Raw genomic sequence first — 24283 nt, forward strand, 5'->3', positions numbered from 1 at the left:
TCTTCCACCAGCGTCAACCCCACCACCCGCTTGTTCGGGTGGCGGTGAGATCGACGCGGACGGAGCAGCTGCCTCCGAAGCCTTCTTCTTCGGTGGCATGTCGATGAAGAAAACGAAGATCTAGCTCGTGTGAACGTCGGATCAGGTTCACACAATCTTGACACCCCCTACCTGGCGCGCCAAAGATGTCGGGGAAACTGATCCACGAACACCTATGGGACCGGCGGACCGAGCCCCTTTCGGTTCGACGGGGGGCGGAGGTCGCACGAAGAGCAGATCGAGGCGAAGCACACGAGCAGTTTACCCAGCTTCGGAGCTCTCCAGAGAGATAATACTCGTACTGCTGCTTGTCTAATTATATTGTGTTCTTGCTCAAGAGAGCTAAGTGTTTTCCTAGCCTCGAATGGTACGAACTAGCTGAATTTGCGAACCAGTCGAACCGAACCCCCTCTACGTTGCGCATGGGCCTCCTTTTATATGCTAAAGGGGTCACCGACAGATGGCAACGCAGAGAAGGGTAAGAATGTAAAAAGAGAGGTGGTTGGTACAGTTACTTGTACAGTGCTCTCTACCAAACCCTGACGGCAGGGGACAAGGGCATTAAATGCCCGTCTGTGTCGCCCAAACAGTGTAGAAAAGGACCGTCAGGGGCGCCACCGCCTGCCACGATGGCGATCTTGTCAGCATCGCTTGCCACCGCTTACCGCTGGCTGCACAGCCTTCCGCCACGCGTGCCTGGAAAGGCCCCCAGGGCGACACGTTGGTGGATGCGCTGGAGCGTGGGCACAGAGTGGCCGCTTGCCGCGGCAAGCACCTTGCCGCGGTCGTGGTCCTGTCGCGCCCGGAAGCTTGTCGCTCGCTGGGCCTTGCCGGGACGCGTGGTGCGTCAAGGCAAGTTCCTTGAGATGCCTCGGTTGGCCTTCCCGGCAAGCTCCTCTTGCCGGGGCCTTTTCCTCTTGACTTGAATACTTTGTTCTTGAATGGCCCCAAAGGAGCCACGGAGTATCTTGGCGGTCACCCGGCAAGCCCTTGTCGCGGGGCACTGCAACTGCCCGTGCACAAGTTCGGGGTACTAGTACACCGACAGGAGCCCCCGGGCCTGGGCCACACACGGTGCCGAGCGCTGTTGGGCCAGGCCCAAAAAAGGGCACGGGCACGCGCGGCCCGGGTAACGCCGAATCTTGCCCCGTATCCACCGCGCCCTCCCCCAACGGCACGCGCTGAACGCGGCATCGTGGGAGAGATCATGGGGGGTTCTTTATTCGGAAGGGCGAAACGTCCGCCCCCTCCCTCTTTATAAGCAGGGGAAACAGGGGCAGTTTCCCCACTTCACCGTTTGTTGCTTCGACCTCGAAAATCTCCGCCGCTCCCCCTTTCTTCTGCAAGCCGAAAGAGAGCAGCGCTCTGCCCCTCGTCGCCACCAGCACCACGAACATCGTCGACCTCCCCCGCCACCTCCGCCATGGCTCCTAAAGCCGACAAGGGGAAGGGCGTGAAGTCGGTCGAGGCGCAGCGGCTCGCGGCGCTGCGGAAGGAGCGGTCCGTCTTCCCCCCTCAGCTCGACGCCAAGGAGTTGAGGGAGCACTACTACCTTTTCTGGTCGATGGAGACGCGGGCGCATCCGCGCACGAGGGTACTTCCGGCCGCCGCATCGGAATTGGCTCCAACCGGGTACCCGTTCTTCACATTGTTCTTCTACTGCAGGCTCTGCCCGCCCTTTTCGGAGTTCTTCTGTGATATCATGAACACATATGGGCTCCGCGTCCTAGATTTCACCCCCAACACCGTCCTGACCATGGCGGTTTTCGCACATTTGTGCGAAAACTTTGTCGGAGTCCACCCCAATGTAGCCCTTTTCCGCCACTTCTTCATGCCTCGGGTCGGGAGAGGAGAGCCGCTTGCCGGAGGGATCGCCTGGATCTCGAGAGTCGGCAAGAAGGAAGCGTATCTGGAGGGTGAGCTTCGCAGCAAATGGGAGGAGTGGAGAGCGGAGTGGTTTTGGATTGTTGAGGAGAACCCGCAGCCGTTCACCGCCATGCGCCAAGCCCCAATAGTACGCGGCAACGATTGGAGCAACGTGGCCCCGGAAGATGACAGGCTGAAGATCGCCGTCACCAGAATTCTTCGCCTTAGGCTTGCCGGGCTCACTGTAGGCGCTGTCGGCGCAGATTTCCTTCGCCGCCGCATCGCCCCCCTGCAGGAGAGAGGGAGGCCTGCCTGGGAGTTCAAGAACTCGGCGGACATCATGAGGCTGCGCCCGGGCCTCAACTTCAATTTCACCGTCCTGGAGCTGGATGCAATGCTCCTAGAGCTGTTCAAACGCGACCCCCAGCACCCATTCATGTTGCCGAGGAGCGTAGTCTCTTTATGCAACAATTCTTCGCTCGACCGGATCCGCGCGATGATGCCATTGTGCGATTCGCACGGAATCGCCCCAACTTGGCAAGAGCCTGCGGATGACATCGTGCGGGCGTTCTTCGACAGCCTGGAGGAAGTGCCGATCCGCGCCGACGAGTAGAGGAGCCTCACCTGTGACACTACCGACGCGGAGCTGCAGCGCATCGCCACTAGGGCGGAAGAGGCCGCGGCAGTAGCCGCCGCGGGCGAGTTCGGGTTCACCGAGGCGGAGGCAGAGGCAGCAGAGGCGGCAAGCCTTGCCGAGCGCGAGGAGTTCGCCGGCGAGGAAGATCTTGCCGGCCCCGAGGCCGAGCCGAGCGAGCCCGGCGAGGAAGAGCCAGAGCCTTCAAACAGCTTGCCACAAGTGGAGCCCCCGGATGCACCAAGAAGGCGTCTCCGCAGGGCCGGTGACGCGGCGGGGCGCCAGACGGGTCAACAGCCGCGGAGCCGCGCGACACGCTCTACCGCGGCAAGCACCGTTGCCGCCGGAGCGCCTCCCGCCGCTGCGGCAACTGGAGCGGGACCTTCCCGATCCACCGCCACCGCCCCCGCCAAGCGGGCAAGGGAGCCCACTTCTCCGCCTCGTCGCACCGGAGGGGAGCCGGACTACGATCGCTCCGCGCTCAGCTCCGATGACGAAGAAGAAGAGTAAGCTTTCCTGCTGTCCTCGTAGTTCTTCAATCTTGTCGTTTTCATTCCGTATCTGACTTGCTTCGATCTGAACCCATTCCTTTTCAGGACGCTGGCTCAGAGAGCGGCGAACAGAGCCAAGGCCTCGATGATTGTCATTGAAGATGATCCCACCGTGTCAGCAGGGGGCGTGTCTGAGCCCACCTTGACGGACCTGGCAACTACTCGTCAAACCAGCCCCCAGCGCAGCCCCCAGCGTAAGTACATTATTTTTACTTCTTGCTAACAGGCGCTCATGGTTGCTCTTTTCTCTTACTGATATCTTGATTATTGGATTTGTGTAGGAGCAGAGCAGCCTCACCAGGAGGGCCCGGAAGCCGCCCCCGAAGCGCCATCTGCTTCGACTACGCCACCAAGGGTGGAGTCCCCGGCAAGGGAGCGCTCTCCGGCAAGGGAGCACTCTCCGGCAAGGGCCAATTCTCCGGCAAGGGACGACACCAGTGATCCTCCGGCGGCTGAAACCGCGACCGCAGATCCCACCGGTCGCGGTTTCAGCCGCCGGAGGATCACTGGTGTCGTCCCTTGCCGGAGAATTGGCCCTTGCCGGAGAGTGCTCCCTTGCCGGAGAGCGCTCCCTTGCCGGGGACTCCACCCTTGGCGGCATAGTCGAAGCAGATGGCGCTTCGGGGGCGGCTTCCGGGCCCTCCTGGTGAGGCTGCTCTGCTCCTACACAAATCCAATAATCAAGATATCAGTAAGAGAAAAGAGCAACCATGAGCGCCTGTTAGCAAGAAGTAAAAATAATGTACTTACGCTGGGGGCTGCGCTGGGGGCTGGTTTGAGGAGTAGTTGCCAGGTCCGTCAAGGTGGGCTCAGACACGCCCCCTGCTGACACGGTGGGATCATCTTCGATGACAATCATCGAGGCCTTGGCTCTCTTCGCCGCTCTCTGAGCCAGCGTCCTGAAAAGGAATGGGTTCAGATCGAAACAAGTCAGATACGGAATGAAAACGACAAGATTGAAGAACTACGAGGACAGCAGGAAAGCTTACTCTTCTTCTTCGTCATCGGAGCTGAGCGCGGAGAGATCGTAGTCCGGCTCCCCTCCGGTGCGACGAGGCGGAGAAGTGGGCTCCCTTGCCCGCTTGGCGGGGGCGGTGGCGGTGGACCGAGAAGGTCCCGCTCCAGTTGCCGCAGCGGCGGGAGGCGCTCCCGCGGCAATGGTGCTTGCCGCGGTAGAGCGTGTCGCGCGGCTCCGCGGCTGTTGACCCGTCTGGCGCCCCGCTGCATCACCGGCCCTGCGGAGACGCCTTCTTGGTGCATCCGGGGGCTCCACTTGCGGCAAGCTGTTTGAAGGCTCTGGCTCTTCCTCGCCGGGCTCGCTCGGCTCGGCCTCGGGGCCGGCAAGATCTTCCTCGCCGGCGAACTCCTCGCGCTCGGCAAGGCTTGCCGCCTCTGCTGCCTCTGCCTCCGCCTCGGTGAACCCGAACTCGACCGCGGCGGCTACTGCCGCGGCCTCTTCCGCCCTAGTGGCGATGCGCTGCAGCTCCGCGTTGGTAGTGTCACGGGTGAGGCTCCTCTACTCGTCGGCGCGGATCGGCACTTCCTCCAGGCTGTCGAAGAACGCCCGCACGACGTCATCCGCAGGCTCTTGCCAAGTTGGGGCGATTCCGTGCGAATCGCACAACGGCATCATCGCGCGGATCCGGTCGAGCGAAGAATTGTTGCATAAAGGGACTACGCTCCTCGGCAACATGAATGGGTGCTGGGGGTCGCGTTTGAACAGCTCTAGGAGCATTGCATCCAGCTCCAGGACGGTGAAATTGAAGTTGAGGCCCGGGCGCAGCCTCATGATGTCCGCCGAGTTCTTGAACTCCCAGGCAGGCCTCCCTCTCTCCTGTAGGGGGGCGATGCGGCGGCGAAGGAAATCTGCGCCGACAGCCCCTACAGTGAGCCCGACAAGCCTAAGGAGAAGAATTCTGGTGACGGCGATCTTCAGCCTGTCATCTTCCGGGGCCACGTTGCTCCAATCGTTGCCGCGTACTATTGGGGCTTGGCGCATGGCGGTGAACGGCTGCGGGTTCTCCTCAACAATCCAAAACCACTCCGCTCTCCACTCCTCCCATTTGCTGCGAAGCTCACCCTCCAGATACGCTTTCTTCTTGCCGACTCTCGAGATCCAGGCGATCCCTCCGGCAAGCGGCTCTCCTCTCTCGACCCGAGGCATGAAGAAGTGGCGGAAAAGGGCTAGATTGGGGTGGACTCCGACAAAGTTTTCGCACAAATGTGCGAAAACCGCCATGGTCAGGACGGCGTTGGGGGTGAAATCTAGGACGCGGAGCCCATATGTGTTCATGATATCACAGAAGAACTCCGAAAAGGGCGGGCAGAGCCCGCAGTAGAAGAACAATGCGAAGAACGGGTACCCGGTTGGAGCCAATTCCGATGCGGCGGCCGGAAGTACCCTCGTGCGCGGATGCGCCCGCGTCTCCGTCGACCAGAAAAGGTAGTAGTGCTCCCTCAACTCCTTGGCGTCGAGCTGAGGGGGGAAGACGGCCCGCTCCTTCCGCAGCGCCGCGAGCCGCTGCGCCTCGACCGACTTCACGCCCTTCCCCTTGTCGGCTTTCGGAGCCATGGCGGAGGTGGCGGGGGAGGTCGACGACGTTCGTGGTGCTGGTGGCGACGAGGGGCAGAGCGCTGCTCTCTTTCGGCTTGCAGAAGAAAGGGGGAGCGGCGGAGATTTTCGAGGTCGAAGCAACAAACGGCGAAGTGGGGAAACTGCCCCTGTTTCCCCTACTTATAAAGAGGGAGGGGGCAGACGTTTCGCCCTTCCGAATAAAGAACCCCCCACGATCTCTCCCACGATGCCGCGTTCAGCGCGTGCCGTTGGATACAGGGCAAGATTCGGCGTTACCCGGGCCGCGCGTGCCCGTGCCCTGTTTTGGGCCTGGCCCAACAGCGCTCGGCACCGTGTGTGGCCCAGGCCCGGGGGCTCCTATCGGTGTACTAGAATAAGGGTACCCTAGTACCCCGAACTTGTGCACGGGCAGTTGCAGCGCCCCGCGGCAAGGGCTTGCCGGGTGACCGCCAAGATACTCTGTGGCTCCTTTGGGGCCATTCAAGAACAAAGTATTCAAGTTAAGAGGACAAGGCCCCGGCAAGAGGAGCTTGCCGGGAAGGCCAACCGAGGCATCTCAAGGAACTTACCGTGACGCACCACGCGACCCGGCAAGGCCCGGCGAGCGACAAGCTTCCGGGCGCGACAAGACCACGACCGCGGCAAGGCGCTTGCCGTGGCAAGCGGCCACTCTGTGCCCACGCTCCAGCGCATCCACCAACGTGTCGCCCTGGGGGCCTTTCCAGGCACGCGTGGCGGAAGGCTGTGCAGCCAACGGTAAGCGGTGGCAAGCGATGCTGACAAGATCGCCATCGTGGAAGGCGGTGGCGCCCCTGACGGTCCTTTTCTACACTGTTTGGGCGACACAGACGGGCATTTAATGCCCTTGTCCCCTGCCGTCAGGGTTAGATAGAGAGCACTATACAAGTAACTGTACCAACCACCTCTCTTTTTACATTCTTACCCTTCTTTGCGTTGCCACCTGTCGGTGACCCCTTTAGCATATAAAAGGAGGCCCATGCGCAACGTAGAGGGGGTTCGGTTCGACTGGTTCGCAAATTCGGCTAGTTCGTTCCATTCGAGGCTAGGAAAACACTTAGCTCTCTTGAGCAAGAACACAATATAATCAGACAAGCAGCAGTAGGAGTATTATCTCTCCGGAGAGCACCGAAGCTGGGTAAACTGCTCGTGTGCTTCGCCTCGATCTGCTCTTCGTGCGACCTCCGCCCCCCGCCGAACCGAAAGGGGCTCGGTCCGCCGGTCCCATAGGTGTTCGTGGATCAGTTTCCCCGACAGTCGATGACACCCTTCCATTGCGGGCTCTCAGTAGGACGGTGACCCACAAGATCCACACCCTTGTGGCCCTATGACCCTCAAGCTCAACGGCTAGATCCCCTACGACCAAGCCCTTCTGCTCGAGAGTCAAGTCCCAGTCCAACTTCTCTGCTTCCCAGCTGCTCCTTTAGTCCGGCTTCAGCAGCTCACTTCTCACCACGGTTCAGCACCTCTAGAAGTAAGCTATAGACTTTTCTCTTCTTTTGATTTATACTGGTTGATGTATATCCTAGTACATGAAATTGTGGGGGAGCTCAGATCATAGAATAGTGCATAAGTACCCAGTATATAGTCTCTACTTTTGTTTGTACATAGCTCACTACTCAGTTCTCCTCGGCTAGAACAAGCATAACAATCATCAGCAGCACTGAACAAAATTCATCTTAAACTAGCACAGTAGTCAGTACATAGTATCTGCATTTTGTCTGTGCTATTAAATTCTGTTTATAAATTTAGTTTATAGTGCTAAACTTGCACAGTACAGTCTCTGCCTTTTGTTTATACCATTAGGTTCTGTTTATAAATCCAGTTTGTACTGATAAACTTGCACATGCTCTGCCTTTTACTTATACTGTTAATTTTTATAAATCCAATTTATAGTGCTTACCTCTTTGTCACATCGGGTTTGGTAGCAGTTGCCAATCTCTAGCATTTACCTCTTGTTACAGACCAGGAAATGAAAGATCGCTCGACAAACTGCCGCTTCCAGTCAGTTGGATCTGATCTTATACCCGCACACGAGAGCTACCGGAGCAGCAGCAGATTAACAAGGACCCAAGCTGGACTCCCAAGTTCTTCGGTGAGCTGGCTCCATCTCCTACCCCTAGCTCCCTCTTTTCTGCTCCTATAACATGCTTTGTTGGACTCATGCTCTGCTCCTACACAAGCTGGACTCATGCTTTGTTATACACTAGCAGCAGTACCTCATGTACATGTAATTGGATTCCCAGGGTGTTGTTCTTGTAAATTCTTCCATGTCTTGCTCTTTTGCTGGTGCTACTACACATGTCAGATTGTTAGCTGTACTTGTTTCCATCTCAAATTACTTGTCTTCTTGAACATATGACTGATGCTTGGTGCATGTAGGATGTGCTCTGTGTGGACATCTATGCATTTGTTAAGATTTTTGTAGCACATGCTATGGCCTCAAAGATTATTTTATTTTCGTTCATACATGAGCACCGTTTTTTATTGCCGTCAAGGGGTGAATTGATTTGATCTTTAATATGTGCTTGGATGTGATGTTTTGCAGGCTCAAGGCGCTAAGGTGTTGGAGACGTGTTGAGCGTTTTATCTATAGAGTGCTATATTGTGATTGGTGTAATATTTTGTGGTTATATTGTGATTGGTGGAATGTAATAAACTTGATTGGTATATTGGTGATTTGGCTGTTATTTGAATATATTTAAAATGTGTTCTCTGATTTGTATATCATTGAGTTACAAGTTGTGAAAAATTAAAACCTGATGTTTGGGACCTAGTGCCTAGAAGAATCTGACAATGTGCATCCAGTTGACTACAATAATCTGAAAATTGAATGCAACAAAAAAAAGAAAACCCGAAAATAAAAAATATATAGAATCTGAAAGGGCTTCACCTCAGAAAGCTAAAAAGGCAGAACCAATGTCCCAAGCCCATGTAGCTAGTAAAAAATAACAGGAAAAAAACATTAAAAAGGCCGAATTGTTGGGCTAGGCCCATGTAGAAAACTGAATTGGACCGCGCTGAATCTTGTGCCACATCAGCTTGCCACGCTGGATGCCAACGTGGCCTGGGGAGGTTGCTAGTGACCAAAACGCCACAGTGGACATACTTTGGTCATAAACGTCTTCGACCATTCCAGAAGAAAGGTCGCTATAGTCAGTTTACGACCGCCAGCTTTTGACCTTCTCTTTTTGGTCACAAAAAGGTCGCAAATGAAAAACCATGACCTTTCAGTAACCAATAGTCAAGGTCACAAGTTGACATATTTCTTGTAGTGACCTATGACAACTTTTACCACAAGGTACGGGCTATATGAGTATATTGTTATGTCATTTGGTCTGACTAACGCGCCTGCCTATTTCATGAACATGATGAACAAAGTTTTTATGGAGGTTTTGGATAACTTCATCGTGGTGTTCATTGATGATATATTGGTCTACTCGAAGAATGAAGAGGAGCATAAGGAGCATTTGCGTTTGGTTCTTGAGAAGCTCAGGGAAAATCAGTTATATGCCTAGTTCAGCAAGTGCGAGTTTTGGTTGAAGGAAGCTGGATTTCTTCGAGATGTTATATCCGGAGAATGAATAATAGTAGACCCCACCAAGGGTGTTTCTGTGAATAAATAGGGGCACCCACATCAGTTGGAGAGATCAGGAGCTTTCTCGTACTCACAGGTTATTACCGGAGATTCATTGAGAATTTCTCCAGGATTGCAAAGCCCATGGCAGAGTTGTTGAAGAAAGACACCAAGTTCAAGTGGACTGAGGAGTGTGAAGCCAGTTTTCAGGAGTTGAAGAAACGTTTGGTTACAGCCCCAGTGCTGATTCTTCCAGATCAATGAAAGGATTATCAAGTGTATTGCGACGCTTCACGTCGAGGACTTGGAGCAGTGCTTATGCAAGAGGGAACAATTGTTTCATATGCCTCACGTAAGCTTAAACCTCATGAGTGGAATTTTCATATGCCTCACGTAAGCTTAAACACATGACTTGGAGTTAGCAGCCGTAGTGCATGCGTTGAAGACACGGAGACATTTTCTCATCGGAAACCATTGTGAGGTATACACGGATCACAAGAGTTTGAAATATATCTTCACACAGAAGGAGATGAATCTTAGGCAAAGGAGATGGTTGGAGCTCATTAGGGATTATGATATGAAGTTGCACTATCATCCCGGAAAGGCTAATGTATTATCCGATGCATTGAGCCGCAAGAGTTATGTTAATACGCTCATGACCGGAGAATTACCCAAGGAGTTAGCAGAGGATCTTCGCGAGCTATGTTTGGAAATAGTTCCGAGAGGTTATGTAGCAGCATTGGAAATTCATTCCACTTTGATGGATAAGATCAGAGAAGCCCAGAAGACTGACAAGGAGATTACCGAGATAAAGGACAGGATGAGCAAAGGCATGGCTAAAGGATTTCGTGAAGATGTGCACCATACCTTATGGTTTGAGGATTGCGTATATGTGCCTAATGACCCCGAGATCAGGAAGTTGATTATGTAGGAGGCCCATGATTCGCCATATTCGATTCACCCAGGAAACACTAAGATGTGTCTGGATTTGAAGGAAAGTTTCTGGTGGACCGGAATGAAGAAGGATATTGCTGAATATGTACCGGTATGTGATGTGTGTTAGAAAGTTAAGGCAGAGCATCAGAAGCCAGCAGGATTGGTACAGCCATTCCGATACCTGAATGGTAGTGGGACAAGCTTGGCATGGATTTTATCACGGGATTGCCCAGGACTCGTTCAAGCTATGACTCGATATGGGTTGTAGTCGATCGGTTGACGAAAGTAGCTCATTTCATCCCAGTGAAGACCACTTATACAAGTGCGAAGTTGGCAAAGATATACATGACCGGGATTGTATGTCTGCATGGAGTTCCGAGGACCATTGTATCAGATAAAGGAACCCAGTTTACCTCAAAGTTCTGGAATCAGTTGCATGAGACTTTGCATACTAGGCAAGACTTCAGTACAGCCTTTCATCCACAGACAGATGGACAGACCGAGAGAGTCAATCAGATTCTGGAAGACATGTTGAGAGCTTGTGCGCTAGATTATGGATCTAGTTGGGACGACAATTTTCCATATGCAAAGTTCTCTTATAACAACAGTTATCAAGCCAGTTTGAAGATGGCCCTTTCGAAGCTTTGTACGGAAGGAGGTGCAGGACACCGTTATTGTGGGATGAAGTTGGTGACCGTCAGTTGTTTGGACCCTAGATCTATTTATTTTTAAAAAATTGGTTCGGTTTTTACCGGTTTAGTTATTTAGCGGACGTTCATCCGCTCATTTGTTTTTAACGAATGCTGTTCACCGTTTAGGTTATGTTAACAAACGTTCGTTCGTTAGCCTATTCATCACGTTCTATTTTCCAGGGTTTTATCCGCGATTATTTTCGATCGCAATTCTGCCCTGATCTTCGATCTAGTATAACTTTTCGCTCGTTTATCCAAATTAGATGAAACCAGGGCCTAAATCTTCGTCTCGAAGCCCTCTTTCTGTTTAACCAACTTGAACATGATTTTGCTACGGTAAAATTCGAGTTTAGTCCAGATTACTAAACGAATCTTGTTTCGTTCGTAGTTTGAGTTTCGTTGCTCTGTTTGATTTGATTCTTTTTGCAAACCGGAGTTCCTCAGTTGAATTTTCTGGTTAGATCTTCTTATTTGAGTTTTACCCGTGCTTTTAGATTGAGTGCTTATGTATGCTATTGTTTGTTTGCGATAGAATTCTCGAAGTGTGAAGCATGCTACTACGAGTCTCTAGGTTTTGCGGATCATCAACAAGGCAAGTAAAACTTTGATCATATCCCTTTATTACGCAGTTTTTATGCATTAGTTTCAATCCTCCAATGTTGGATGGTTAGGATCTGAATAACATGTGGGTTTGGTAAGTATATGATGAGGTAGAACCTATTGCCCTTTTATTATCAAACCTTTGGGAGTTACTTCTACGTTATGCTCAGAATTGCTATGCTATGCTCGTAGACGTGGTAAGGGTTAGTGTATCCATGATAGGTGTGAGAATTGTTAATTAATGGTTAACTTAAGATGGGTACTTAAATACACATCTGGGTGGATTGGTTGCGAGCACCTGGAGAATCCAGTGTTGTCCTAGGATATCCCGGAGTACCCGTGTGATCATCCTACTGTTTGCCACCCAGCCTCAAAGGGATCATAAGATTATTCATGCTAGAAACTTCTGTGTGCAGCCACAAGCTATTATGGGCTCTAGCATAGTTGAGTAGGTTGCATGACCTCTTTCAGTGGTGGGCTAGCAGATGTAGGGGAAAGTAGGTGTAACTGTCCATCCAGAGTAAAGAGTTAATGCTTCCGGAAGACTGTGTCTCGGTCATCCGTTTCTCAGACACCATGTAGTGCGAGAAATCTGACGGAGGAGATTGAGTATTGTGGGGAAAAGTGCGCAGACCTCTACAGAGTGTACAAACTATTCATGGCTAGCCGTGTCCCGGTTATGGACATCTTGAGTATCTGGTTCTTGGATTATCCTGTTGATCTCGTCACTCTAAATGAATTTGTTGGGTTAAGGGTATTGCTTAACTGGGATATAGTTGGTGGAACCTTCTCAATGTTTAACAACCACCATGATAATTAAATAAAATTTATTCCTTTGTTGTAGGGAAAAATTGGCTTTATGCAAAAACTGTAACCATAGAGCTTTCCACCAGCCATATATGCATGTAGTGATAGCATTTATTCTGTTCACTACTCTTTGTGTTACAATGCCAGCATATTCCATGTGCTGACCCGTTTCAGGCAGCAACACATCATGTTGCAGACTTTTCAGATGACGAGTAAGGTGCCACAGGTCGTTGTCGTTTCACTCGGCTATGCCGTTGGAGTTGATGGACTCACTTTATCTTCCAAGCCTTCTGCTACGTCTTGAGCTTGCGTTGGTTTTCCTTGAAGAGGAAAGGGTGATGCAGCAAAGTAGCATAAGTATTTCCCTCAGTTTTTGAGAACAAAGGTATCAATCCAGTAGGAGGCTCCTCAAAAGTCCCACGCACCTACACAAACAAACAAAGAACTCGCAACCAACACAATAAAGGGGTTGTCAATCCCTTCACGGCCACTTGCGAAAGTAAGATCTTATAGAGATAATATGATAAGATAAACATATTTTTGGTATTTTATAATATAGATGCAAAAAGTAAAGATGCAAATAAAAGTAGATTGGCAGCAAATATGATAAGAGATAGACCCGAGGGCCATAGGTTTCACTAGAGGCTTCTCTCGAGATAGCATAAGTATTACGGTGGGTGAACAAATTACTGTCAAGCAATTGATAGAAAAGCGAATAATTATGAGATTATCTAGGCATGATCATGTATATAGGCATCACGTCCACAACAAGTAGACCGACTCCTACCTGCATCTACTACTATTACTCCACACATCGACCGACTCCTGCCTGCATCTACAGTATTAAGTTCATAAAGAACAGAGTAATGCATTAAGCAAGATGACATGATGTAGAGGGAAAAACTCATGCAATATGATATAAACCCCATGTTTTTATCGTCGATGGCAACAATACAATACGTGCCTTGCAACCCTTTCTGCACTGGGTAAGGACACGACAAGATTGAACCTAAAGCTAAGAACTTCTACCATGGCAAGAAAGATCAATCTAGTAGGCCAAACCAAACTGATAATTCGAAGAGACTTGCAAAGATAACTCAATCATACATAAAAGAATTCAGAGGAGATTCAAATATTTCTCATAGATAAACTTGATCATAAACCCACAATTCATAGACAAACACACCGCAAAAAGAGATTACATCGAATAGATCTCCACAAGAGAGGGGGAGAACATTGTATTGAGATCCAAAAAGAGAGAAGAAGCCATCTAGCTAATAACTATGGACCAGAAGGTCTGTGGTAAACTACTCACAACTCATCGGAAGGGCTATGGTGTTGATGTAGAAGCCCTCCGTGGTCAATTCCCCCTCCGGCAGAGCGCCGGTGAAGGCTCCAAGATGGGATCTCGCGGATACAGAAGGTTACGGCAGTGGAAATTGTATTTCGGGTGCTCCCTGGATGTTTTCGGGGTACATAGGCTTATATAGGAGGAAGAAGTACGTCATTGGCCGCCCGAGGGGCCCACGAGACAGGGGGCGCACGCTATAGGGGGGGGGCGCCCTCCTATCTCGTGGCCGCCTCGGCTGCTTCTTGACTTGCACTCCTAGTCCTATGGATCATGTTCGTTCCAGAAATCCACACCTCCGAAGGTTTATTCCGTTTGGACTCCGTTTGATATTCCTTTTCTTCGAAATACTGAAATAGGCAAAAAATAGCAATACAGGCTGGGCCTTCGGTTAGTAGCTTAGTCCCAAAAATGATATAAATGTGTAAAATAAAGCCCATAAACATCCAAAAGGGGTAATATAATAGCATGGAACAATCAAAAATTACAGATACGTTGGAGACGTATCACCTTCCGATGTTATCTTATTTAGATGGCCTTAAGCCATATTATTGTAATAAGTTCTCTTTTGAGACATTCAATGTAATAAGTGTGTGGTTGAAACTTTGTTATAAATCCTCAAGTACTATGCATGTCAGCATTACCGATCCAGGGATGACACTGATGCACAAAGACTAGACTGTTTGAGGTCTGGTCGCTACATCCAGCAAGGTATGTGGCTTTGATTCTCCAGTGAACTTACTCACGCCTGTTGCCAACCTGAAGTTGGGAGGGATCTCAACTGATTGGATGGCCATACAGAAACATCCGGGCCCAGAAATAAATGTTATGTTCCCGGTCGAACAATCTTTGCCTTGCCCTTCTCTGTTTACTCGGCCTCTGTCGACCAAACCTTGCGCAAGGAGTGACCTTACATCGAATCCTGGCTCTCTTGGATCGACCGGGGCTCTCCGCTCGTCACCATACGGGTGCCTATCATCATACCGCCGGGGCACGTATGACCCGCCCCTCGGAGGGGGCGTAAGCACTTGACAGTTAGTTTGTAGTTTCTTGTAGTAGTTTTTCTTGTATTAGTTTCTTGTAATTTTTTGTGTAGATGAGAGATGTTTCCACGAGGAAGAGATATCGACTTCTGATGATGACAGTCAATCTTGGCGAGTTCATCCTATAATATACCTTTGTCACGCACGATGGACTCGCCCAACTTGACCATCACAGAATGTCAAAGTACCCGTGAGAGAGTCTCCACCATATATATAACTGATAACCCACAAGTGTAGGGGATTGTTTGTAGCCTTTTTCGATAAATAAGAGTGTCGAACCCAACGAGGACCTAAAGGTAGAACAAATATTCACTCAAGTTCTATCTGCCACTGATACAACTCTACGCACACTTAACGTTTGCTTTACCTATAACAAGTAAGAAACTAAAAGTACTTTGTAGGATAGCTTTGCAAGAAATAAGTGAAAATAAAAGTTAGGTGCTGAATTAATAAAAGTGCAATTTAATAAAGCGAGTGTGGACGAGTGGTGATAGGATTTGTGGAATTGTCCCTTGGTAATCGATAACTAGACCACTAATTATTCTTTCAATTTTATATGAGGGAGAGGCATGAGCTAACATAATTTCTCTAGTTGGATCATCAACACTTATGATTGGAACTCTAGCCAGCATCCGCAACTACCAAAGATCATTAAGGTCGTGAAACCCAACCATAGCACTAAGAATCAAGTCCTCTTTACTCCCATACGTCATACCCCTTTACTCGGGTTTAAGCTTCTGTCACTCTAGCAACCCACCATAAGCTGACCATGAACATATTGCAACACCCTACAACAGGGACTGAGGGAGTCCCGGATTAGGGGGTGTCCGGATTGCCGAACTATCACCGTTGGACGGACTCCCGGACTATGAAGATACAAGATTGAAGACTTTGTCCCGTGTCCGGATGGGACTTTCCTTGGCGTGTAAGGCAAGCTTGGCGATACGGATATGTAGATATCTTACCATTGTAACCGACTCTGTGTAACCCTAACCCTCTCTGGTGTCTATATAAACCGGAGGGTTTTAGTCCGTAGGACGAACAACAATCATACCATAGGCTAGCTTCTAGGGTTTATCCTCTTGTAGATCTACTCTTGTACTACCCATATCATCAATAATAATCAAACAGTAGTAGGGTTTTACCTCCATCGAGAGGGCCCGAACCTGGCAAAAAACATCGTGTCCCTTGTCTCCTGTTACCATCCGCCTAGATGCACAGTTCGGGACCCCCTACCCCAGATCCGCCGGTTTGGACACCGACATTGGTGCTTTCATTGAGAGTTCCTCTGTGTCGTCACCTTTAGGCCCGATGGCTCCTTCGATCATCAATAACGACGTGGTCCAAGGTGAGACTTTTCTCCACGGACAGATCTTCGTATTCGGCGGCTTTGCACTGCGGGCCAATTCACTTGGCCATCTGGAGCAGATCGAAAGCTACGCCCCTGGCCATCAGGTCAGATTTGGGAGTTTGAACTACACGGCTGACATCCCGGAGACTTGATCTTCTACGGATTCGAGCCACAGCCAAGTGTTCCGCATTGTCTAGATGGGTATGATCTAGCTCTGCCCCCGAACAGTGCCCTGTAGGCCGCACCAGAGTCTGCTCCGACCCTCAGCTCGGAGCCGACTTTGCCGATCGAGGACGAGTGGCTGGACACCGCCTCGAGGGCTACGATCTCTATGGCGATTGAGCTGAACACCATCCCTTTCCTTTGCAAATCCCGTGACTCCGAGGTGCCGGACTCCTCTAAGGACTTCGAACCTCCCGCGCCCCTGCTAATCAAATCCAATTGGGCGCCGGTTATGGAGTTCACTGCCGCGGACATCTTTCAGCACTCGCCCTTTGGCGACATCCTGAATTCACTAAAGTCTCTCCCTTTATCAGGAGAGCCCTGGCCGGACTATGGCCAGGAAGGTTGGGATGCGGACGACGAAGAAATTCAACACCCACCCACCACCCACTTTGTAGCCACTGTCGATGATTTAACCGACATGCTCGACTTCGACTCCGAAGACATCGACGGTATGGACGACGATGCAGGAGACAACCAAGAACCAGTGCCTACAAGGCACTGGAGGGCCACCTCGTCATACGACATATACATGGTGGACATCCCAAAAGATGGGAATGGCAATGGAACAGCGGAGGATGACCTCTCCAAGAAATAGCCCAAGCGTCGGCGTCAGCGGCGCCGCTCTAATTCCCACCACAGTAAAAACGGTGATTCCGGCACGGGAGATAATAACACCCCGGACAGTGCCGAAGACAACCCCCTCCAGCAGGATTCAGCACAGGAGGAGGGAGAAGCCAGCCCTCATGATAGAGCGGCCGAAAGAGAGGTAGAGGACGATAATTATATGCCTCCCTCCGAAGATGAAGCAAGCCTCGACGATGATGAATTTGTCGTGCCCGAGGATCCCGTCAAACAAGAGCGTTTCAAGCGCAGGCTTATGGCCACGGCAAGCAGCCTCAAGAAAAAGCAGCAGCAGCTTAGAGCTGACCAAGACTTGCTAGCTGACAGATGGACCGAAGTCCTTGCAGCCGAAGAGTACAAACTCGATCGCCCCTCCAAGAGCTACACAAAACGCAGGCTGCTACCCCAATTAGAGGAGGAAGCACCCAAACCTACATCACCAGCGCATGACGCGGCGGACCGGCCACCTCGTGGCCATGACAGAGATGTCTCTAGGCCCTCCACTAAAGTCGCACCCCGGCGTCGCTCGAAAAGTACAAAGCCACGGGCAGATGCGCCAGACTTGCGAGACATATTAGAGGACAAGGCAAGGCAAATAAGATCGATCTACGGATCACGTGGGCACCCCACGACACGTGATGACAACTGTCACGCCAGATACAGCAATTCTGGCCGGGCCGAACACAGTCGACAAAGCTCATTTGAGCTGCGTCATGATATAGCCCAATACAGAGGCGCCGCACACCCACTATGCTTCACAGACGAAGTAATGGATCATCAAATCCCCAAGGGTTTCAAACCCGTAAACATTGAATCATACGACAGCACAACAGATCCTGTGGTTTGGATCGAGGGCTATCTCCTTCACATCCACATGGCCCGCGGTGATGATCTACACGCCATCAAATACCTCCAACTCAAGCTTAAAGGACCAGCTTGGCATTGGCTCAACAGCTTGCCAGCAGAATCAATTGGTTGTTGGGAAGACCTGGAAGCCGCATTCCTTGATAACTTCCAGGGCACATATGTGCGACCACCAGACGCCGATGACCTAAGCCACATAATTCAGCAGCCAGATGAATCGGCCAGACAATTCTGGACACGGTTCTTAACCAAGAAAAATCAAATCATTGACTGTCCGGATGCAGAGGCCCTTGCAGCCTTCAAACATAACATCCGCGACGAGTGGCTTGCCCGGCACCTAGGACAGGAAAAGCCGAAATCCATGGCAGCCCTCACATCACTCATGACCCGCTTCTGCGCGGAGAGGACAGCTGGCTAGCTCGCAGTAACAACCTGACCAAAAACCCTGGTAGTTCGGATACCAAGGACAGCAATGGCAGGTCGCATCGCAACAAGCACAAGCGCCACATTAACGGCGATAATGCTGAAGATACGGCAGTCAATGCCGGATTAACAGGCTCTAAACCCGGTCAGCGGAAAAAGTCGTTCAAAGGAAATACTCAGGGCCCGTCCAATTTGGATCGAATACTCGATCGCTCGTGCTAGATACATGGCACCCCCAAAAAACCAGCCAACCACACCAACAGGGATTGTTGGGTGTTCAAGCAGGCAGGCAAGTTAAATGCCGAAAACAACGACAAGGGGCTGCATGGCGATGACGAGGAGGAGCCCCGGCCGCCGAACAATAGAGGACAGAAGGGCTTTCCCCCACAAGTGTGGACGGTGAACATGATATACACAACCCACATACCCAAAAGGGAGCGGAAGCGTGCACTAAGGAACGTATATGCGATGGAGCCAGTCGCCCCAAAGTTCAACCCGTGGTCCTCCTGCCCGATCACTTTTGATCGAAGGGACCACCCCACTAGCATCCGCCACGGCGGATTTGCCGCATTGGTTCTTGACCCAATCATTGACAGATTTCACCTCACTAGAGTCCTGATGGACGGCGGCAGCAGCCTGAACCTGCTTTACCAGGATACAGTGCGCAAAATGGGCATAGACCCCTCAAGGATTAAACCCACAAAAACGACCTTTAAAGGCGTCATACCAGGTGTAGAGGCCAACTGTACAGGCTCAGTTACACTCGAAGTGGTCTTCGGATCCCCGGATAACTTCCGAAGCGAGGAATTAATCTTCGACATAGTCCCGTTCCGCAGCGGCTATCACGCACTGCTTGGACGAACCGCATTTGCAAAGTTCAATGCGGTGCCGCACTACGCATACCTCAAGCTCAAGATGCCAGGCCCTCGAGGAGTAATCACGGTCAATGGAAACACCGAACGCTCTCTCCGAACGGAGGAGCATACGGCGGCCCTCGCGGCGGAAGTACAAAGCAGCCTCTTAAGGCAATTCTCGAGTCCGACTACTAAATGTCCGGACACCGTCAAGCGCGCCCGGAGTAACATACAACAAGACCGCCTGGCACGTTCCGAGCATGTGTAGCAATGCGGCCCCAACCCCAGCCCTCACGAAATCGCGAAACCAGTACCACGCGTACATAACTACGCTCTAGAGATACCATGGGCATAGGGGGAGGGGCACGACCACGACATGCCCAGAGTGCGGCTCAACCGCACCAGGGGCTCCCAATTGTGTCATTCTTTTTTTTCTTATTCTCAGGACTCCGTTTTCCAGAAGCCCTGTCCGGCAGTAGAATCGCCGAACTCACGATGCAACAGCCAGGGAAGCAGAAAAGCTACGTCGAGTGTCCAGGTGGTCTCTATTACGAGCAGTATACCTGTTTTACATACCATCCCGCAGCCTACCCCTGGAGGGGGACATGTTAAATAGTCCCATCCCTTGCTTATCGCACTATTCGTATCGTTCTGCTTTCATTGCAGTATCTTTTGAATAAACAATACATAGCTTCTGCTTATTATTGCATTCCTTTTTTTCTCCATAAATGTTCATCTATGACATGTTGCACCCGTACAACTTGGTATGGTCAATACACCAGGGGCTTAAGTACCCCAAAACATGGTGTGATAAGTCTGAACACTTTCACAAGTGCGGCACCCCGAACTTATGGCATTATATGCATCGGCTTCGAATCATGTCTTGGGTCAATAGTTGGGTTTGCCCGGCTCCCATGTTTTGGTACCTTACGTTCCGTTATATCGGCTAAGGTAGCGCTGGGAGAACCACTGCGATTGTGCCCCGGTTGAGCTGGGTTGAGCACCTCAGTGGAGAAAGCTAAAACTGACCGTCATGATAGGGCGAGAGCCGGTCGCTGTTCGAGAGGTTTTTCGGGTCCCTAAAGACTTATGCCGCTTAGAGCAAGGAGTCGGCAGTGTCCGGCCAAGGCATGGATAGCGCCCCGAACTCGGTCTCCCGAATACCAGGGGCTTCTCCGAAATTTAAAATTATTGAATTCTATGGCTAAGTGAGAGTGTTCAAGCATTATAGTCCGGTTGCCTCGTTCGTCGTGTTGAACGCCTCCCTCGAAGGACCCAAGAATGGGAACAAGAGCGCTCAAGTTTATCCCGAACACCCCAGCACTCGTGGCATGGGGGCTGAAGCCAACGACTCGCCATCTCTCAAATTTGATAAACGGCCGCACAGAAGGTAATATTTTAAATTAACAAGCGTTGCTTAGCACATATGAACAAAGTTTTCAGCGTACAGGATAACAAATGCGAGTCTACTCAAAAATTACATCTTTGGAGCATTCACCCGCTATAAGGCGGGCACCCTTCAGGACGCCCTCATAGTACATCTCGGGCTTGCGATACTCCTTGCCCGGTGGTGGCGCGTCCGTCACAAGCTTCTCGGCGTCCATCTTGCCCCAGTGCACTTTAGCACGGGCAAGGGCCCGACGGGCACCTTCAATGCAGACGGAGCGCTTGATGACGTCAATCCATGGACAAGCGTCCACCAGCCGCCACACCAGACCGAAGTAGCTCCCAGGCATGGCTTCTTTAGGCCACAGCCGAACTATGAGGCCCTTCATGGCCTGTTCGGCCACCTTGTGGAGCTCGACCAGCTGCTTCAGCTGGTCGCTCAGGGGCACCGGATGTCCGGCCTCAGCATATTGAGACCAGAACACCTTTTCCGTCGAGCTCCCCTCCTTGGCTCGGTAGAACGCGGCAGCATCGGACACACTACGGGGCAGATCTGCAAACGCTCCTGGAGAGCTCCGGATTCGGGTAAGTAACAGATAATTCACTTTTACATGCTTGCTTTGCATATAGAATGCCTTACCCACCGCTATCTTTTTCATCCCCTCAATCTCCTAGAGGGCCTTCTGGGCTTCGGCCTTAGTGGCTTTGGCACTCTCAAGAGCCAAGGCAAGCTCGGACTCTCGAGTCTTCGAGTCACGCTCCAAACTCTCGTGTTTTTCCACGAGAGCCTGGAGCTCTTGCCACACCTCCGCCACCCGCGCCTCCTGCTTCTCTCGCTCGGTGCGCTCCGCGGCCGCACTATTTTCAGCCTTGGACACCGCTTCCTTCAGGGTCGCCACCTCGTTCGTGGCCCCTGCAATACTCACGTTATTCCTGTCATTTTTTGCAACCAAATCCTTTCTATAAGGTATTACTTACCTTCCTTGTCCCCGAGCTGCTTCTTGGCAAGGCCGAGCTTGTTCTCGGACCTCTCGAGGCTCTCTTTCAATGCATTGACCTCCGCAGTTAGTGCGGCAGAGGTCAGCAGCGCAGCCTGCATTCCCATATTGACATATTTATGTTAGACTCCTGCGTATATCTTTTTAGATCCTCAGCTCAGCTTTTCTTTCCGAACACCGAACTAAGCATCAGGGGCTACTGTTTATGCGGTAATATTCTTACATATCTTGAAAACTTACCTAAAAGCCTATTAGAAGGCCGGTACAGGCTTCTATCAGCCTGCTCTTGGCGGACTGAACTTTCTGGATCACCGCACTCATGATAATGCGGTGCTCCTCGTTGATGGAGGTGCCGTTAAGCGCCTCCAGCAAGCTATCCGGTGCCTCCGGTTGGACGGAGGCCACCGGTGTCGCAGTCTTGCCCTTCTTACGAAGGGGCCGCCTGTAGGACTCCGGAACCATTGAAGGTTCCGGTGCGGAGTGCAGCCCAGGGCCATACTTAGAACCCCTTGGGGTTTGATCCCCCTTATGCCCAAAGTCTGGGAGGTTGCCTTGCGGCACCTCCGGGACCTCCTCCTCCTGGCTGGGCCCCTTTTGGGACCCCACCTCGGTGTCATCAGCAGCTCGAGGAGAGGACACGGCCGAAATTGAAGTGCTATTCACGTCCGACAGAGCCAGGGAACCGCTCGTTGAAATGTCGAGCCCGTCCTTGGGTGGGTTGCAGGGTTGTATTCGGCGTTAGGAGGTTCTATGCGACAAACGAAACGCCATGGATTATTCTGGTATCGGGACACTTATGATGTCGCCAGGGGCTTAGCCCTTGGTGGCCACTCCTCTTCGCCGTCGTCGGCGTTGGTGGAGTAGTCCGGAGGAAGGGTCCTTCCCTTCTTGGACCCTCCGGCCTCCCCAGTTGGGGAGGCCTTCCTTTTCTTCTCTCCCCCCGCTGGGGGAGAAGCCTCTTTTTTCTCCTCCTCGTCTTCGCGGGAGGAGTCCGCCTCGGAGTCATCGGACGATGAGTATGATAACACCTGACGCCGGGAACTCTTTCGGGTCCACGTGGCCTTCTTCTTGGCCTTCTTATCCAGCACCACGTGAGGTGCTGGAACCAGCAACCCCGTCAATCGGGCGTCCGTTGGGTCTTCTGGTAAGGGAGTCGGACAGTTAACCTGCCCGGACTTCTTCTGCCAGGCCTGTCAAAGGTAAGGAAGTTTAGATCCCGCATAGACTCAAACTATGAAAAACAAGTGTCCTGTAAAGGGTAAAATAGCTTACCTCGCTGGCTTGACGCTGCGAGCTGAATCCGCGATCTTCGGTAGCGGATGCGGGAGCCTCGGCGCCCTTGAACAGCACCTTCCAGGCATATTCATACGCAGTGTCGAAGAGCCTGCTCAAGGTTTGGTGCTATGCCCGATCAAACTCCCACAAGTTGAAGGCCCGTTGTTCGCACAGGAGGATCCGGCGGATGAGCATGACCTGGACTACGTTGACGAGCTTGATCTTCTTGTTCACAAGGTTTTGGATGCAGGTTTGGAGTCTGGTCAGCTCTTCCAAATCACCCCATGTCAGGCCATTCTCTTTCCAGGAGGTGAGCCGTGTGGGGGTGCCAGATCGGAATTCGGGGGCCGCTACCCATTTAGGGTCACGCGGCTCGGTGATGTAGAACCACCCCGATTGCCAACCTTTGATGGTTTCCACGAAGGAGCCCTCGAGCCATATGACGTTGGGCATCTTGCCCACCATGGCGCCTCCGCACTCCGCCCGCTGGCCACCCACTACCTTCGGCTTGACATTGAAGGTCTTCAGCCATAAGCCGAAGTGGAGCTTGATGCGGAGGAAGGCCTCGCACACAACCATAAATGCTGAGATGTTGAGGCTGAAATTCGGGGCCAGATCGTGGAAATCCAGGGCGTAGTAGAACATGAGCCCCCGGACAAATGGGTGGAGTGGGAAGCCCAGTCTACGAAGGAAATGGGGAAGGAACACCACCCTCTCATGGGGCCTGGGGGTGGGGACGAGCTGCCCCTCGTCTGGAAGCCGGTGCGCAATGTCGTTGTGCAGGTATCCGTCTTTCCTCAACTTTTTGATGTGCCCCTCCGTGACGGAGGAGGCCATCCACTTGCCTCCCGCTCCGGACATGGCTGGGGAAGGTTGAGGCGAGATGTGTGGACTTGGGCACTGGAGCTCGAGTGCGCGGAAATGGATAAGAAAAGGAGGAAGAAGGCGTAGGTAAAAAGGTGGATCCTTATCCCCTTATATGGACGGACGAAACTATGCGTCCCCACCAGCCTGGTAAAACTCGCTTATCTCCCAAGCGCTGTAATCAATGGCGCGGTTGGGATACCCACGCCCGTATTGATGAGAATCCCGGAATAAGGGGGCACAATCTCCGCTTTGATAAGACGTGCCAAGGAAACCGCCTCGCTAAACACGCTGAGCTGGGACAGTAAAAATGATTCCAATAAAGGCTTGGCCATGTTGTGACGTCACGCCGCAGAATACGTCAGCAGATTAAATTTGTGTAAAGATTATTCTCTCTATGGTGGTATGTGGAACTTATTTTGCAGAGCCGGACACTATCCTTGTGTTCAAAATCTTCTATGAAGTATTCGGAGGAGGAACCCGCCTTGCAATGTTAAAGACAATATGCGCGCTGGACCCGTCGTCATTGAAGCCTAGTTCAAGGGCTACTAAGGGAGTCCCGGATTCGTGGGTGTCCGGATTGCCGAACTATCACCGTTGGCCGGACTCCCGGACTATGAAGATACAAGATTGAAGAGTTTGTCCCATGTCCGGATGGGACTTTCCTTGGCGTGGAAGGCAAGCTTGGCGATACGGATATGTAGATCTCCTACCATTGTAACCGACCTGTGTAACC

At 51.7% G+C, this 24283-nt stretch overlaps 1 long non-coding RNA gene across 1 annotated transcript; it reads left to right on the forward strand.

Moving 5' to 3' along the window:
* The first annotated feature begins 7653 nt into the window (after positions 1-7653).
* On the forward strand, positions 7654-9876 carry LOC123040022 (uncharacterized). Its single transcript, XR_006418037.1, has 3 exons — positions 7654-7778; positions 8232-8248; positions 9865-9876. It is a non-coding gene; the product is annotated as an uncharacterized lncRNA (long non-coding RNA).
* Positions 9877-24283: the final 14407 nt, after the last annotated feature.

Source organism: Triticum aestivum, chromosome 2B, assembly GCF_018294505.1.
Source record: "Triticum aestivum cultivar Chinese Spring chromosome 2B, IWGSC CS RefSeq v2.1, whole genome shotgun sequence".
Lineage (NCBI taxonomy): Eukaryota > Viridiplantae > Streptophyta > Magnoliopsida > Poales > Poaceae > Triticum > Triticum aestivum.